Source organism: Rosa rugosa, chromosome 7 (assembly GCF_958449725.1).
Source record: "Rosa rugosa chromosome 7, drRosRugo1.1, whole genome shotgun sequence".
In the NCBI taxonomy this organism is placed as follows: Eukaryota; Viridiplantae; Streptophyta; class Magnoliopsida; order Rosales; family Rosaceae; genus Rosa; species Rosa rugosa.
In genome coordinates, this window is record NC_084826.1 from 28,658,894 (window position 1) to 28,673,652 (window position 14,759).

The 14,759-nt window shown below is 35.8% G+C and overlaps 1 long non-coding RNA gene across 2 annotated transcripts; it reads left to right on the forward strand.

Moving 5' to 3' along the window:
- Positions 1 to 1,693: 1,693 nt before the first annotated feature.
- Positions 1,694 to 14,064, forward strand: LOC133719722 (uncharacterized). Of its 2 annotated transcripts, XR_009851406.1 has the most exons (3): positions 1,749 to 5,050; positions 6,695 to 12,426; positions 13,200 to 14,064. It is a non-coding gene; the product is annotated as an uncharacterized LOC133719722 (long non-coding RNA). The 2 variants fall into 2 exon arrangements; XR_009851407.1 differs by lacking the exon at positions 13,200 to 14,064 and having other exon boundaries at positions 1,694 to 5,050; positions 6,695 to 12,549.
- The last annotated feature ends 695 nt before the right edge of the window (positions 14,065 to 14,759 follow it).

The window sequence follows — 14,759 nt, forward strand, 5'->3', positions numbered from 1 at the left end:
TGCAGGTTTCGAGCATGTGGTCGGGAAGCGTACAGGGGAGGCACATGGCCCGGCTTAGCGCATTTCTCTTTAGTTTTATCAAAAGGAAGGTTTTGGTCCCTTATCGGATTTTGAAGTAAGTTAGTTATTTATTTTCTTACTAATTTATTTGTTTATTTGTTTTCTATTCGCTCATTTACAAAATTTCGAGAGACCCGTAACCCTGGGGCGCGTCTCTCATACTTGTTTTTACTTCGTGATTTGTTATTTTCCAAATTGGGCTCCTATTGTAAGCCCAAATCTTTTAGCTCACTTTAAATTCCGCTTGCGAAAATATGTTGTTCGGTTGCTAGAATGTTTTGTAAACCAACAACCTAAACTCAAAAGGCCTTGCGGTTTCGGGTTGATGAGCTATCAAGATGCCATTCGTGACATGTCGATTCCTCATTGGCTCGGAGTCGCGGCGCTGTGGGACCCCCCTCTCGGGTCACCACATAACCAATGTCCGGGCTATCATCTGTAGTCGTTTGATAGCGGCTTCTGCGAGACCATTTTGGGTATGAACATGGGGAACTGGATGCTCTACATCAATCCCCAGTGACATGCAATAGTCGTCGAATGTTTTCGATGTAAACTCCCCAGCATTATCAAGTCGAATTGACTTAATAGGATGGTCAGGGTAGTGAGCCCGTAGACGGATAATCTGGGCGAGGAGTTTAGCATAAGCAGCATTTCGAGTGGACAATAGCGCGACATGTGACCAGCGTGTCGACGCATCAACCAATACCATAAAGTATTTAAAAGGTCCGCATGATGGTTGAATTGGTCCACAGATATCCCCTTGGATTCTCTGTAAGAACGGAATGAGTATTTTGGGATCCTTTGCGTAAGACGGTCTCGGTCCTGATAGGAGCATTTTAAAGTGGTATTTTAATAGTTAATTCCTCACATTTTGCTTAGTTAATTCCTTAACGAATCGATTTTTAACTCAATTTCTATTTTCTTAGGTACATTAGAGTAAATGATGGTGAAATGAGCATTAGGTCCACACTTACCTATAAATGGTGGAGAAAAATGGAAATGTACTAAAATGTCAATTTTACACATTTTCCTACTCCGGCTAGGAAAAACCAAGCCAAGCAAGGAAGAAGGAGCGGCCGCCGGACCAAATGAACTTCAAATGAGCTGAAACTTTCCAGATCCATTCTAGACATCCTAAGTATCGTTTCTTATGAAGAGTGCCAGAGCTAGAATTGAGCGGAAGGCCTTCAAACAGTCAGCCCAATTTCCTGCAGAAGCAAAACTGGAAAACTGGACCTGTAAGAGGTCCAGCAGCATTTTCGGCCCAACCACATGGAATAAAAATATGAAATTTTACCAGGGTGATCTACACTCATAATGGAACATTTTTTATGAAGAGGTCATAGTGAAATTGGGAATGCTTGTTGGAGAAATAATTGAAGGAATAAAGGGGCAGAAACTGATCTAAAAACAGCTCAACACCACATGTTCATGTTTCCTACCCACATGAAGAAAGCTAGATGCTTTTCCCTTTTTCCTTGGATATATTTTTCTGCTCCAATAGATCATCATCACTTCCATACTTCTACACCTTCATGCCTTGCTTTCATTTCATCATTACTCCATCTTTTCCATATTTTACAAACCACTTTCATTATTTTTCTTCCATTTATCATTTCACTCTTCTTTTATTTATGTCACTCCATCAGAACCCTCCTCCGAAGGCTGAAACCAGCAAGAAGGCTGCCACTCGCCCGCATACCGCTCCTCCAAAGGAGTAAATGGAGGTACAAGTCTAGGCTGAAAGACTTTAAACATTAAGCGCTGCATGGGAGGCAACCCATTTCAACCGTAGCTGTGGAGGAGCCATCAACGCAGATTTGCTCTCTTAAACTCTATCTCCTCTATTACTATTTTCTGATTGTATCTTTGTTATTTGCGTTTTTAGTTTTTATTTTTAGGTTTTCTTGAGTTAATCATTCCATTCACATGATAATTGTTCATTGCATGCTCTAACTTGTTTAACATTGAGGACAATGTATGATTTAAGTGTGGGGGGAAGGATTAATGCTTGTAGTTAGTTTTTGTCATAAAAAGAAAACAAAACAAAAAAATCGAAAAATGTCAGAAATATAAAAAATTTTCGTTGCTTTTGTTTTTGTTTTGAGTCTTAGGATGCCTTTCAACTGTCTGGGATGATTCTATATCTCTGAAATCATGACTAAAAGAGGATCACAACATTGAGATGATTTTAAACATGGTATTCTTTGGTTAATTGAGATATATGAAAAATGTGTGCCTTGTAGTGGATATGGATTGCATGACCTTGGTACAGAATATGAGCATGTTAAGATGAGTTGTGATTCATAAAGCCATGTGAGATAATTGAACCATGTCCCTTTTTCTTGGAGTGAAATGAAAAATATATTCTTAATTTCTTGGCGATGTTTTGATGATCTCATTATTCTTTCATCTTGATTGACTGCTTGCCATAGATTAAGTTTAATGGACTAGAGAATGCTAGAATTCGCTCTTGTGCTTGTTGAGACGTGATATCAATACATGGCCCTGATTCTGGAAGGGATAGAGGTTCTCTAGGAATTACCACCATTGCCAAATAAACTTGTGTCCCCATTTGTGCCCGTCGTGGGACCCCCCTAGATAAGCCCCTTTGAGCCTACATTAAGCCTTTTCGTTCATCACCCTTAAAATCCTTAACCATGAAGCTTAGTATAGTTACAACCCTACCCTTTGTTCTAAGGACTTAGTGGAGCTATCTTTTGAGACATACTACATGGGTTTGGTGCTAAGGATGAAGATTGAGAAGATGTGAAAGTTCAAGTGTGGGGATAGACTTGTCCATAAAGAAAAAGATATGTTGAAGCCGTGAAAAATGAAAAGAAAAGAGAAAAATTGTGTACGGCTAAAAAGAAAAAAAGAAAAAAAAAAATATATGTTTATGGACTTTCATCCCCCATACTTAGTGATTTTGGAGTTTGCTTTGAATTGAAGGCCCACTACAGAAAAATTTGGCCTTTGTCCATTTCACTAGAGTTCAAGGGAAGTTTATATTGAAGATTGGGCCCAACATGAAGACATTTGGCCCTCTTATATTACCTCTATGGAGAAGTGACGTTTTTGCAATGCCTTGGTGAAATATTTCGAGATCTCTACATTCATATGAGCTCTACTAGGTTTTTAGGACACTTTGATAATCCTTACCTTTCATTTCTTTAAACCTTGAGCCTTAGCCCCATTACAACCTTTGAGAGGACCTTCTTGATCCTTAAGATGGGACAGCCTTTGATGTGGAGATGAGTTACAAGAGTTGAACCTATGGCTTGGGTCCATTCGTGCAAGTAGTTGATATCCTTCATGAGATCTTTTGAAAAAATTTATATTCACAAAGTGCTTTTCGTTTCTTATATATGTGAGCTATTTGACTGCCTTAAAATATGTTCTCTCACATATAAATGAGTGATTATAAGCTTTTAAGCATTGCCTTGATCTGAGAGAAGAAAGAGTGGATATACCTTGTGAGGATATGAATCATACTTGTCTGAAGCATGCTAAGCTAAACCCCAATCACCATTATTACAACCAAGTCCTACTTGTGTATGTGTGGATCATATGTTTTAATTAACTCTCGAATGCTTAACATTGATTCTTGATTGAGTGCTAATCTTGGTGTTGTGAAAGTATGAGATTTCTGAGACAATATGTTAAAGGGCAATAGAGGTCTTTGTAATGTCAACATCTTGGTCTTTGTCTTTGAATTTACTCTTTTATGTGTGACGTTTTTTTTTTTTCTTTGTGTTTTGCTTTGTGTTTTACGTTTTTGGTTTCTTTGAGTCTTTGTGTTTTTGTTTCCATACTTAGTCATTTTTTTTCGTTGGTTTCTTTGTTTTGTGTCATAGTCTTTTTGGTTTGTTAGTTTTTGATTTTGCTAAGGGACTAGCAAAAGCTAAGTGTGGGGGAATTTGATAGGAGCATTTTAAAGTGGTATTTTAATAGTTAATTCCTCACATTTTGCTTAGTTAATTCCTTAACGAATCGATTTTTAACTCAATTTCTATTTTCTTAGGTACATTAGAGTAAATGATGGTGAAATGAGCATTAGGTCCACACTTACCTATAAATGGTGGAGAAAAATGGAAATGTACTAAAATGTCAATTTTACACATTTTCCTACTCCGGCTAGGAAAAACCAAGCCAAGCAAGGAAGAAGGAGCGGCCGCCGGACCAAATGAACTTCAAATGAGCTGAAACTTTCCAGATCCATTCTAGACATCCTAAGGATCGTTTCTTATGAAGAGTGCCAGAGCTAGAATTGAGCGGAAGGCCTTCAAACAGTCAGCCCAATTTCCTGCAGAAGCAAAACTGGAAAACTGGACCTGTAAGAGGTCCAGCAGCATTTTCGGCCCAACCACATGGAATAAAAATATGAAATTTTACCAGGGTGATCTACACTCATAATGGAACATTTTTTATGAAGAGGTCATAGTGAAATTGGGAATGCTTGTTGGAGAAATAATTGAAGGAATAAAGGGGCAGAAACTGATCTAAAAACAGCTCAACACCACATGTTCATGTTTCCTACCCACATGAAGAAAGCTAGATGCTTTTCCCTTTTTCCTTGGATATATTTTTCTGCTCCAATAGATCATCATCACTTCCATACTTCTACACCTTCATGCCTTGCTTTCATTTCATCATTACTCCATCTTTTCCATATTTTACAAACCACTTTCATTATTTTTCTTCCATTTATCATTTCACTCTTCTTTTTCTTCCCTATATAAACACCTTCTCCTCTCACTCTAAAAAAAGATTCCTTCATCCATTTCATCTTCTTTGTCTCTCCATTTCCATTCCATTTTTCTCTCCATTCTCTAGTTGCAAAATTCTGCGTTTTCAAGTAAGAAGAAGAAGAAGAAGAAGGAGCCGGGAATATCATATCCTCCATCGTCCACCTTGAAGGCTTGCTTCCAAGATTCAAGATTTCAACGTTTCAAGCACTCCATCTCCATCTCCATCTCCAACTCACGGTGTAATTCATTCTTTTTCCTTATTTAATTTCGTAGGAATTTGTTTCTAGTTAACAATAACATTAAGGGCAAAGTTTAAGCCCAATTTCTATGTTTGAATAAAAATTGTGATTTCTTTATGTTGATTTTTATGTTGCTTATGTGAGATTGCTTAATTGATTTTGGATTATGGAAAACTTTTATATGTATGTGTTCTTTGATGGCCAACTTAGGATATATGCATGTAATTGGTGCTAGATTTAAGTAGTAAAGGCTTTGGACAAAAGTCGAAATCAATTAAGGAGGATTGCAAATAGATGGACTTTTTCATACTAGGTTGTGCACTTTGGTTGGCATCCTTTCTTTGTTCTTCATGCATTGAATGTGTTCTTGATTAGCTAGTTTTCTAGACTATGATTGCATGTTCAATAGGTTTAATTTAGGTGCTTTCACTTAGATTAAATATTCAAGGAAAGTAAAATATGGGAAATCATTTGCTTCGAATGTTTCACATGGTCAACTTATTTCTCATGACATAGATAATCAACTATAGGAATTGTAATTGGATTTCATTCATATGATTGTAGTTTTGATCTTTGTTTCTTGTGTTCCACCCTTGTATATGTGTTTTTACACTTTCTTTATTTCATTTAATTTTAATTCCAATTCTATAATCTCAAAACCCCCCTTTTTATATTAACTTGTATATATTTTTATTCTTTATTTTATTTTTGTACATAATACTTTTTACTTTATTATTTTAATTCTTTATTTGTTTTTTTTTTGACAATGACAGGTGTACCCTCAATCCCCGGAATAGAACGATCCCTATTTGCTTATACTACTAACGATGTTTTCAGGGTTAAATTATGCGCTTGCTTTGAGCGTATAAATTTTTGGCGCCGTTGCCGGGGATTGAAAAATCACTTGTTTTTGTTTATAATTGTTGTATATAAACTGTTTGATACTTAGTTTAAATTAACTAGGTTGTTTTTTTTTTATTGTTGAATACGAGTTTAATTGTGAGTTGTAAATTAAAGAAGGAATAGGTGAAGTCGTGTTTATTAATATTGGTCTAAACCCCTTATTGGTACCTAGTTCAGGTCCCTTAAGGTTGAGGGCGGCCTTTATTAACATTCATTGAACTGTCTAACACACTTAGGACCTTTTACATCCTAGTAAGAATATCCTATGTGAGATGGTGTCTAGGAAGGGGATAACGTTCATGACGGGTTTTTGAATCCAGAAGTGCTTATAAATGGGCTTAGCTCATGCCAAAATGGATTTTTCCTCTCGTGTTCACCCTCCCCTACCTGGCCATTTCAGTAAGGTTGCCCAACGGATGTAGGAGGGACTTTGTGTCTAGACGACTATACTTGGGCCGCACGTCCACTTGATTTACCGCTTGGAATTATATTTGATATCAATAATGTTTATAACAAAAGAAATACTTGTGCATACTCTTTACGTGTAAATTATTTTGTCGTTTCACACTTTATACTTGTAAAAATACTTTTTACGTTTTATACTCACTTGTGTACTTAACTTGTGTCTTATGTACAAAATACTTGTTAATTATACTTGTAGTTTGTAATTCATAGTTACTTGTTTATTTTTTTTTTTGTATTTCTTTGTTAATATTAAGTTACTAACTTTATTTAATGTAGGTACCGTCTGGCTGCAAGACGTAAAATACAAGCGCTGCTTGGGAGGCAACCCAATTCAGAATATAATCAGATTTGCTTTCTCTTCCCCTTTTACTCCTCCATTTTCTTTTTGTTTTAGTAGTTATTTTCGTAAATTCCATCCCTATATGCTTACTTATTTCATTGCATGCTTTTAATTGATTACATTGAGGATAATGCAATATTTAAGTGTGGGGGAAGGGATTTATATTTTTGTCTTTCATTTTGAATCCTATAAATATTTTTGTCTTTCATTTTGTGTCCTATAAATATTTTTGAGTCCTATATTTTTTTTAAAAAAATAATAATAATAATAATAAAAAATAATAAAAAAAAAATAAAAAATAAAATAAAATAAAATGCATTCATTCAGTCTTATTAAATTCAGCTTTTTACAAAAAAAAAAAAATAATAATAATAATAATAATAAAAAATTAAAAAAAATAATAAATAATAATAATAAAAAAATAAAAAAAATGCATTCATTTAGTCTTATTAATTTCAGCTATTTACAAAAAAAAAAAAAAAAAAAAAAAAAAAAAAAAAAAAAAATAATAATAATAATAATAATAATAATACTCTATACTAAGCCATGTCTGCATCTCTGTAGGAGTTGAGGCTGAGCTCAAGGGAAATGTGAGAGCCACCGCCATAACCGCTACCTCCCTCGGAAGTAGTCTTCATGATGCCCAAGATGTCCTCACCATGCATGGGGAACAATGGAAGGGTTTCAATCTCCTGGTGATCTCCTCCTCGTTGTTGCAGGGATGTTTGTCCTCCTGTTGTGCCAAAAGAGTTGTACTGGTATTAGTGTTGAAGTGTGAGGAAGAATATGAAACAAAATTTAAATCAAGAAATCCTTCATTACCAGTAGAATCGGTGGAACCAAAGTTGAGATTAATGGATCTACCATCATCAGTAGAACTAGTGGACCCAAAATTGATGTCAATGGATCCACCAGCTGGCCCAAAATTGATGTCGATGGATCCACCAGCACCAGTAGAACCAGTGGACCCAAAATTGAGATCAATGGATCCACCAGTACCAGGAGAACTAGTTCCCATGGGCACTTGAGCAGCCTGATTGCACCTCTTCATCTGCTTCTCTCGAGCCCTGACATTCTGGAACCAAAAATAAATGTTCTTGCCCTCAACATGTCCATACTGGTTCAGCTGGAGACAGATCTCGTGAATATGCTCTGTAGTTGGGCGCGTAACTCCCTTGTCGTAGTAAAGATCCTTGAGGATCCTTATTTGATCTGGAGTAGGAACCCACCTGGCACGGCTTCGCCAGAAATCTGTGTTGGCACTACTCCCGGCTGCTTGGTTGTTTCCTCCATCCTCGATTTGTTGCTGGGTTTGTAGCTCCATCAGTTGCAGAGTTCGTGGTTCCATGGTGATGGGTTGAGGGGATGTGAAGATCGAAGAGTAAAGTTGTCGAGTGTTTGAAGGAGTTGTTGTTAAAGGGATTAAGGATGATGATGGTGTGTTGGAGATCTGAAAGTTCAGAGGAAAGATGGGATTGAATCAACTAGATGGGAGAGAAGATCAGAAGAGAAGGATTGAATCGAAGAAGAAATATTTTGAGTTTTGAAAGAAGAGGAAAGCTGAAGAGTTGGGAGAGAGGGGCTGGAACTCAGGAGAGATTTTCGTTCCTTTGGAGTGAACAGTTGCGCCCTCAGAATGCACCTATTTATAGAGCGAGGTGAGCAGATCTCCACCGTTGGATGGACGATTCCTGTGATTCATTCTACGCGTTGGATTAAAGTCGCCCTGAAACCCGGAAAAGTTGTTGGCGCGTGGAGAGCGTGTAAGGGGACCGAGGGAATCTCGAGGCGCTGTGGCAGACAGCTGTAGCCGAAAGCAGATTTGACTGCCGTAAATCACGGAAGGGATAAGCCGTGACACAAGTGGGCCGTACTTGGGCCTGTCTCGGATCAAGGCATCACTGTAGCTGTGGGTGGAGGCCTGATGGGCCGAGTTTCAGAAACAGTTTTGGACATGATGGGCCGAGTTTCTGAAACAGTTTTGGATGAGTTGGGCTGGGTTTCTGCAACAGTCTTGGATGTTTTGTGCCGAATTGTTGAAACAGTTGAAACAGTTGGTTTAAATAAAAGGATTGGTATGGATAATAACGTGAGCAGCTGTGCTCGAGTGGTTGAGTGTAAAGTTCGTGTACAAGAGGTCTGAGGTTCGAACCTCGCCTCTCGTTTATTTTTATTATGTTCGTTTATGACATAATAAGTATAAAATTTGTACACATTATATTAAGCACAGCTTGTGCTCCAGTGGTTGGGGACAAAGGTTTCGTGCAGCAGGTTAAGGTTTCGAACCTTGCCTCCCCCGTTTTTTTTTATTTATGTCACTCCATCAGAACCCTCCTCCGAAGGCTGAAACCAGCAAGAAGGCTGCCACTCGCCCGCATACCGCTCCTCCAAAGGAGTAAATGGAGGTACAAGTCTAGGCTGAAAGACTTTAAACATTAAGCGCTGCATGGGAGGCAACCCATTTCAACCGTAGCTGTGGAGGAGCCATCAACGCAGATTTGCTCTCTTAAACTCTATCTCCTCTATTACTATTTTCTGATTGTATCTTTGTTATTTGCGTTTTTAGTTTTTGTTTTTAGGTTTTCTTGAGTTAATCATTCCATTCACATGATAATTGTTCATTGCATGCTCTAACTTGTTTAACATTGAGGACAATGTATGATTTAAGTGTGGGGGGAAGGATTAATGCTTGTAGTTAGTTTTTGTCATAAAAAGAAAACAAAACAAAAAAATCGAAAAATGTCAGAAATATAAAAAATTTTCGTTGCTTTTGTTTTTGTTTTGAGTCTTAGGATGCCTTTCAACTGTCTGGGATGATTCTATATCTCTGAAATCATGACTAAAAGAGGATCACAACATTGAGATGATTTTAAACATGGTATTCTTTGGTTAATTGAGATATATGAAAAATGTGTGCCTTGTAGTGGATATGGATTGCATGACCTTGGTACAGAATATGAGCATGTTAAGATGAGTTGTGATTCATAAAGCCATGTGAGATAATTGAACCATGTCCCTTTTTCTTGGAGTGAAATGAAAAATATATTCTTAATTTCTTGGCGATGTTTTGATGATCTCATTATTCTTTCATCTTGATTGACTGCTTGCCATAGATTAAGTTTAATGGACTAGAGAATGCTAGAATTCGCTCTTGTGCTTGTTGAGACGTGATATCAATACATGGCCCTGATTCTGGAAGGGATAGAGGTTCTCTAGGAATTACCACCATTGCCAAATAAACTTGTGTCCCCATTTGTGCCCGTCGTGGGACCCCCCTAGATAAGCCCCTTTGAGCCTACATTAAGCCTTTTCGTTCATCACCCTTAAAATCCTTAACCATGAAGCTTAGTATAGTTACAACCCTACCCTTTGTTCTAAGGACTTAGTGGAGCTATCTTTTGAGACATACTACATGGGTTTGGTGCTAAGGATGAAGATTGAGAAGATGTGAAAGTTCAAGTGTGGGGATAGACTTGTCCATAAAGAAAAAGATATGTTGAAGCCGTGAAAAATGAAAAGAAAAGAGAAAAATTGTGTACGGCTAAAAAGAAAAAAAGAAAAAAAAAAATATATGTTTATGGACTTTCATCCCCCATACTTAGTGATTTTGGAGTTTGCTTTGAATTGAAGGCCCACTACAGAAAAATTTGGCCTTTGTCCATTTCACTAGAGTTCAAGGGAAGTTTATATTGAAGATTGGGCCCAACATGAAGACATTTGGCCCTCTTATATTACCTCTATGGAGAAGTGACGTTTTTGCAATGCCTTGGTGAAATATTTCGAGATCTCTACATTCATATGAGCTCTACTAGGTTTTTAGGACACTTTGATAATCCTTACCTTTCATTTCTTTAAACCTTGAGCCTTAGCCCCATTACAACCTTTGAGAGGACCTTCTTGATCCTTAAGATGGGACAGCCTTTGATGTGGAGATGAGTTACAAGAGTTGAACCTATGGCTTGGGTCCATTCGTGCAAGTAGTTGATATCCTTCATGAGATCTTTTGAAAAAATTTATATTCACAAAGTGCTTTTCGTTTCTTATATATGTGAGCTATTTGACTGCCTTAAAATATGTTCTCTCACATATAAATGAGTGATTATAAGCTTTTAAGCATTGCCTTGATCTGAGAGAAGAAAGAGTGGATATACCTTGTGAGGATATGAATCATACTTGTCTGAAGCATGCTAAGCTAAACCCCAATCACCATTATTACAACCAAGTCCTACTTGTGTATGTGTGGATCATATGTTTTAATTAACTCTCGAATGCTTAACATTGATTCTTGATTGAGTGCTAATCTTGGTGTTGTGAAAGTATGAGATTTCTGAGACAATATGTTAAAGGGCAATAGAGGTCTTTGTAATGTCAACATCTTGGTCTTTGTCTTTGAATTTACTCTTTTATGTGTGACGTTTTTTTTTTTTCTTTGTGTTTTGCTTTGTGTTTTACGTTTTTGGTTTCTTTGAGTCTTTGTGTTTTTGTTTCCATACTTAGTCATTTTTTTTCGTTGGTTTCTTTGTTTTGTGTCATAGTCTTTTTGGTTTGTTAGTTTTTGATTTTGCTAAGGGACTAGCAAAAGCTAAGTGTGGGGGAATTTGATAGGAGCATTTTAAAGTGGTATTTTAATAGTTAATTCCTCACATTTTGCTTAGTTAATTCCTTAACGAATCGATTTTTAACTCAATTTCTATTTTCTTAGGTACATTAGAGTAAATGATGGTGAAATGAGCATTAGGTCCACACTTACCTATAAATGGTGGAGAAAAATGGAAATGTACTAAAATGTCAATTTTACACATTTTCCTACTCCGGCTAGGAAAAACCAAGCCAAGCAAGGAAGAAGGAGCGGCCGCCGGACCAAATGAACTTCAAATGAGCTGAAACTTTCCAGATCCATTCTAGACATCCTAAGGATCGTTTCTTATGAAGAGTGCCAGAGCTAGAATTGAGCGGAAGGCCTTCAAACAGTCAGCCCAATTTCCTGCAGAAGCAAAACTGGAAAACTGGACCTGTAAGAGGTCCAGCAGCATTTTCGGCCCAACCACATGGAATAAAAATATGAAATTTTACCAGGGTGATCTACACTCATAATGGAACATTTTTTATGAAGAGGTCATAGTGAAATTGGGAATGCTTGTTGGAGAAATAATTGAAGGAATAAAGGGGCAGAAACTGATCTAAAAACAGCTCAACACCACATGTTCATGTTTCCTACCCACATGAAGAAAGCTAGATGCTTTTCCCTTTTTCCTTGGATATATTTTTCTGCTCCAATAGATCATCATCACTTCCATACTTCTACACCTTCATGCCTTGCTTTCATTTCATCATTACTCCATCTTTTCCATATTTTACAAACCACTTTCATTATTTTTCTTCCATTTATCATTTCACTCTTCTTTTTCTTCCCTATATAAACACCTTCTCCTCTCACTCTAAAAAAAGATTCCTTCATCCATTTCATCTTCTTTGTCTCTCCATTTCCATTCCATTTTTCTCTCCATTCTCTAGTTGCAAAATTCTGCGTTTTCAAGTAAGAAGAAGAAGAAGAAGAAGGAGCCGGGAATATCATATCCTCCATCGTCCACCTTGAAGGCTTGCTTCCAAGATTCAAGATTTCAACGTTTCAAGCACTCCATCTCCATCTCCATCTCCAACTCACGGTGTAATTCATTCTTTTTCCTTATTTAATTTCGTAGGAATTTGTTTCTAGTTAACAATAACATTAAGGGCAAAGTTTAAGCCCAATTTCTATGTTTGAATAAAAATTGTGATTTCTTTATGTTGATTTTTATGTTGCTTATGTGAGATTGCTTAATTGATTTTGGATTATGGAAAACTTTTATATGTATGTGTTCTTTGATGGCCAACTTAGGATATATGCATGTAATTGGTGCTAGATTTAAGTAGTAAAGGCTTTGGACAAAAGTCGAAATCAATTAAGGAGGATTGCAAATAGATGGACTTTTTCATACTAGGTTGTGCACTTTGGTTGGCATCCTTTCTTTGTTCTTCATGCATTGAATGTGTTCTTGATTAGCTAGTTTTCTAGACTATGATTGCATGTTCAATAGGTTTAATTTAGGTGCTTTCACTTAGATTAAATATTCAAGGAAAGTAAAATATGGGAAATCATTTGCTTCGAATGTTTCACATGGTCAACTTATTTCTCATGACATAGATAATCAACTATAGGAATTGTAATTGGATTTCATTCATATGATTGTAGTTTTGATCTTTGTTTCTTGTGTTCCACCCTTGTATATGTGTTTTTACACTTTCTTTATTTCATTTAATTTTAATTCCAATTCTATAATCTCAAAACCCCCCTTTTTATATTAACTTGTATATATTTTTATTCTTTATTTTATTTTTGTACATAATACTTTTTACTTTATTATTTTAATTCTTTATTTGTTTTTTTTTTGACAATGACAGGTGTACCCTCAATCCCCGGAATAGAACGATCCCTATTTGCTTATACTACTAACGATGTTTTCAGGGTTAAATTATGCGCTTGCTTTGAGCGTATAAATTTTTGGCGCCGTTGCCGGGGATTGAAAAATCACTTGTTTTTGTTTATAATTGTTGTATATAAACTGTTTGATACTTAGTTTAAATTAACTAGGTTGTTTTTTTTTTATTGTTGAATACGAGTTTAATTGTGAGTTGTAAATTAAAGAAGGAATAGGTGAAGTCGTGTTTATTAATATTGGTCTAAACCCCTTATTGGTACCTAGTTCAGGTCCCTTAAGGTTGAGGGCGGCCTTTATTAACATTCATTGAACTGTCTAACACACTTAGGACCTTTTACATCCTAGTAAGAATATCCTATGTGAGATGGTGTCTAGGAAGGGGATAACGTTCATGACGGGTTTTTGAATCCAGAAGTGCTTATAAATGGGCTTAGCTCATGCCAAAATGGATTTTTCCTCTCGTGTTCACCCTCCCCTACCTGGCCATTTCAGTAAGGTTGCCCAACGGATGTAGGAGGGACTTTGTGTCTAGACGACTATACTTGGGCCGCACGTCCACTTGATTTACCGCTTGGAATTATATTTGATATCAATAATGTTTATAACAAAAGAAATACTTGTGCATACTCTTTACGTGTAAATTATTTTGTCGTTTCACACTTTATACTTGTAAAAATACTTTTTACGTTTTATACTCACTTGTGTACTTAACTTGTGTCTTATGTACAAAATACTTGTTAATTATACTTGTAGTTTGTAATTCATAGTTACTTGTTTATTTTTTTTTTTGTATTTCTTTGTTAATATTAAGTTACTAACTTTATTTAATGTAGGTACCGTCTGGCTGCAAGACGTAAAATACAAGCGCTGCTTGGGAGGCAACCCAATTCAGAATATAATCAGATTTGCTTTCTCTTCCCCTTTTACTCCTCCATTTTCTTTTTGTTTTAGTAGTTATTTTCGTAAATTCCATCCCTATATGCTTACTTATTTCATTGCATGCTTTTAATTGATTACATTGAGGATAATGCAATATTTAAGTGTGGGGGAAGGGATTTATATTTTTGTCTTTCATTTTGAATCCTATAAATATTTTTGTCTTTCATTTTGTGTCCTATAAATATTTTTGAGTCCTATATTTTTTTTAAAAAAATAATAATAATAATAATAAAAAATAATAAAAAAAAAATAAAAAATAAAATAAAATAAAATGCATTCATTCAGTCTTATTAAATTCAGCTTTTTACAAAAAAAAAAAAATAATAATAATAATAATAATAAAAAATTAAAAAAAATAATAAATAATAATAATAAAAAAATAAAAAAAATGCATTCATTTAGTCTTATTAATTTCAGCTATTTACAAAAAAAAAAAAAAAAAAAAAAAAAAAAAAAAAAAAAAATAATAATAATAATAATAATAATAATACTCTATACTAAGCCATGTCTGCATCTCTGTAGGAGTTGAGGCTGAGCTCAAGGGAAATGTGAGAGCCACCGCCATAACCGCTACCTCCCTCGG